General features: G+C 36.7%; 1 non-coding gene across 1 annotated transcript; it reads right to left on the bottom strand.

Moving 5' to 3' along the window:
* Window positions 1-3,077: 3,077 nt before the first annotated feature.
* LOC126031593 (U6 spliceosomal RNA) lies at window positions 3,078-3,184 on the bottom strand. The gene has a single exon (XR_007503425.1). It is a non-coding gene; the product is annotated as a U6 spliceosomal RNA (small nuclear RNA).
* Between the last annotated feature and the right edge of the window lie 924 nt (window positions 3,185-4,108).

The raw sequence follows: 4,108 nt of genomic DNA, 5'->3' as shown, positions 1-4,108 counted from the left end.
GGTGCGTGATCTGTTTATTTATAAATGGTTTTCATTTTATTTATATGAGATATATGCAGTGTGAGTAGGAATTAGTAGCTCATATAGTCCAGCCCTCCAGCTCTCTAAGGGACCGTAATCCGGCCCCCACTTTAAAAAGTTTGAAGACCCCTGGTCTAGAGTAATTGACTCATAAATGAGAGGGGCTGAACCTACAGTCCCCACATGCTTCTTTGTGGGTCCTCTGAAACTCAATGAGATTTTGCATAGACTGTAAACATGTTGTATTCAAAATTGTGGGATTTGTGACATTGACAGATCATGTTTTCATAAGACATAACTGGTATATTGATATAAAGTCAGCCTTATATGATAAATTCTTTTTTACCATGTATTTATAAATGATTTCCTTCATTTCTAGAAAAATACATTAAAGAACAAAAATCATCCTCTATTACTTGATTCAAGTAGAGGATCGAGACCCCTTGTTGTTAGGAAATATCAAAGGTGAGCAAAACATTAATCTTGCTAGATGGTGAATCACTTTTTGCTTATTAGATTCAGACTTGGATGTAACCAATTATGTTATATTTTCAGCACCCATGTTCTCAGACTGAGCATCATTGACCCCCTCAAGCACTGCACTGTACTCTGTCCAGTCAGTCTCAGTACCGCAAGTCATAACATCTTTGTGAAGAGGCCACTAATTAACCCAGGCCTCCTGAGAATGTCTTTGGAATATCATGCACCTCACTGCACATGCACCAGCACCATGAACCACTCCAAACACACACACACACACACACACACACACACACCACATGCTAAAACTCAATTTCATATCCCAGAGGATCTAGGACCATTGTGGATAGGACCATATTGCCAAAGAAATGTGCCATGTGGGCTGAGAAAATGTTAATCTGTTTTAAAAGATAGAGTTAATTTCTATGCTTTTGAAAGGCAGAATTCTTTCTATAGATAGGAAACAAAATTTGCTCACTGATGAAATGAATTAAGTGCCAGGAAAAAAACGAATGATATTTTGTATGATATTGGTTACTAAGCCCATTACCCTGGACATTTCAATCCTACTGCAATTTAAACCCTTTGTAAACCCTGACTCACACCAGCTCCATTTGGTTTACCCAGTAATTCTCTGCTGCCCCTTGGTGGTCATTCTGTGTACTGGGAGATGCTAGGAAGTCCTGGGTAAATGGAGATTCAAATCACAGGGCTTAGAAGGTAAGTTTCTGATTCATAGGTGGTGCCAAAGGGCAAGAATTAGATTTTTTTTTCTCTATTGACATTGCCAATGCCAATAGTAAATCAGGACTTGGTTTTATAAACATTCCCATGGAAAAATGAAATTATGAACATGTTTATTTGTACTTAGAACTGCCAGAGGTGATTTGACAAATCACCCAGTTTCTGTGGAATTTGTTTGTTATGCATTCCTTCATGCAGTTACTCTAAATACCACAATGAATATCAACATTCATTTACCATTTTTCTCCTGGCTTACTTCATTTAACATTATATATTATAGTTCTATCTATTTTGCAATGAATTGTATGATTTTTTCATTCTTTATTGCTATGTACTGTTCCATTGATTATGTGTATTACATCTTCATGATCCATTCACCTGTTATTAGAAACCTAGGCTAATTCCAAATCTTAGCTATTTTATTGAGTTTTATAATGCATAGTGGTCAGTACACATCATTTAGAGTGATGTTTTTCAGTACTGCATATAGAGTGTGTGTTTGCTGGATCAAATACTCAATTCTGAGTATACTGAGAATCCTCTATAATTGTTTTGCATAGCTATTGAACCAGACAATATTCCCATCAGCAGTGAATGAAAGCTCCTTTTTCAGCACAAAACCCAACAACACAGATTGTTCCCAGTATAAAAAAATGATATGTGGGACCGGTGAGGTGGCGCTAGAGGTAAGGTGTCTGCCTTGCAAGCGCTAGCCAAGGAAAGATTGCGACTGTGGTTCAATCCCCGAGCATCCCATATGGTCCCCCCAAGCCAGGGACAATTTCTGAGCGCTTAGCCAGGAGTAGCCCCTCAGCATCAAAATGGTGTGGCCAAAAAAAAAAAAAGTGTCATCATCACTGATATATGATATCTCATTGTTCTCTTGATTTGGATTTCCTTATGAGATGATGAGAATATTTTCATGTGCCTACTGGCCATTTATTTGTCTTCTTCAGAGAGATGTCTATTCATTTTCCTTTCCTAATTTTTGATGAGATTTGTATGCTCTGTGGGATTAATATTTGTGAGTACTTTGTATATCCTTGAAATCTACCCTTTATTTGATGTGTTGACTGAAAATATTTGCTCTCATTCAGGTAGCTGTCTTTTAGTTTTGGTCCATGTCTCATTTACCATCCAGAAACTTTTTAATTTCATGTAGCTCCAATTAATTCTATATTCAGTGGTCCTCAAACTTTGGCCCACTGGCCACATATTGTATTTGTTCCTGTTTTGATTCTTTACTTCAAAGAAAGATATATGCAGTGTGCATAGAATTTATTCATATTTTTTGTTTTTACTATAGTCTGGCGCTCCAACATTCTGAGGGACAGTGAATTGGCACCCTGTTTAAAAAGTTTGAGGACCACTGCATAGCTGTTACTATTGGATTCATGTCATTGAAGATTTCTTTAAGGTCTAGGTTTGGAGTGTCCTGCTTCTGTTTTCTTCAATCTACTTTATAGATTTCAGTCTAATCTCAAAGTCAACTTTGAATTGACCTTTGTGTAAGAAGTGAGATATGGATTCATCTTTGGATAAAGTGGTTATCTAATTGTCCACCACCACTTTTTGAAGAGATAGTTTTTATCCCATTTCATGTTGTTGGCTCCTTGGTCAAAAATTATTTGAAAATATACTTGGGGTTTGTCATTACATATTCTTCTCTGACCATTGGTCTGAAAGCCTGTATTTGTTCCAAGGCCATGCAGTTTTGATCACTATGGCTTTATAATACAAACTCAAGTTAGGTAATAAGATGCCTCCAAGTTTCTTCATTTTTATTTTGTTTTGAATATTTGAAGACCCATTTTATTTATTTATTTATTTTATTAAATATGGAACACTTCACGAATTTGCATATCATCCTTGCGCAGGGGCCATGCTAATCTTCTCTGTATTGTTCCAATTTTAGTATATGTGCTGCCAAAGCAAGCACGACCCATTTTATTTTTAACATTTATTATTGTATTTATTTGATTAACTAATTCATTAAAACACCATCATTAAAAGTTGTTCATAATATTGTTTTTTCAAAATTTGATTATTTTCTTCTTTTTCAGTATATCCGTAGTCATTGTATATCAGTATATCCATAGTCATTGTTTATTTTTAAAATAAAAACTCTACTGGGGCTAGAACGGTAGTGCAAGTGGTAAGGTGTCTGTCTTGCCTAGGATGAACCACAGATGATCCCCCAGTGTCTCAGATGGTCCCCCACGCCAGGAGTGATTTCTGAGCACATAGCGAGCACATAGCCAGGAGTAACCCCTGAGCATCACCGGATGTGGCTGAAAAACCAACTAACCAACAACAACAAAAAAACCCAAAAAACTCTAACTACTAAACTCACTTTTATCTTTTTTTAAACAGTGCCATTGATTCAATACATTTAGGCTGAATTAAGTTGTCCTGTAAATAAATATGCTTGTGTTACTGTGTTTGTGACTAATCTTGCTGTTTCATATTTTAAAGTTTTCACTATAGAGAGGAAGAAAAGTTTTCATTATAGATTAATCAAATTCAGTATTTTGGGGGGTGATACTAAGTGTCCAGGAGGTACTTGAGGTGGTGTTCCCTGCAATTCTTGGCCTATAGAGATAGTTTGTTTAGTGCAAAAGCACCTAGCATGCAATAATGCTGTGGTCTCTTGGTGATAGGGATAGCTGGATCACTCTGGAGGTTCTGGAGGTCTCAAATGGGCAGTTGTTTGGGGAGGAGAGCAATGCAATGGGCCTGGACCAGGTAATGCACAGGGAACAATATAATACCAGGAACTAAAACTGGGTAGAATACCTACATGCCATATTGCCTAACGGGAATACTTATTTCTTGACTCAAGTTACCTCTATTTATTTTTGTA

This window comes from Suncus etruscus, chromosome 15, assembly GCF_024139225.1.
Source record: "Suncus etruscus isolate mSunEtr1 chromosome 15, mSunEtr1.pri.cur, whole genome shotgun sequence".
NCBI classification, from domain to species: domain Eukaryota; kingdom Metazoa; phylum Chordata; class Mammalia; order Eulipotyphla; family Soricidae; genus Suncus; species Suncus etruscus.
Note: the sequence above shows the minus strand (reverse complement) of the source record. Positions and strands in the feature narration are given on the sequence as shown.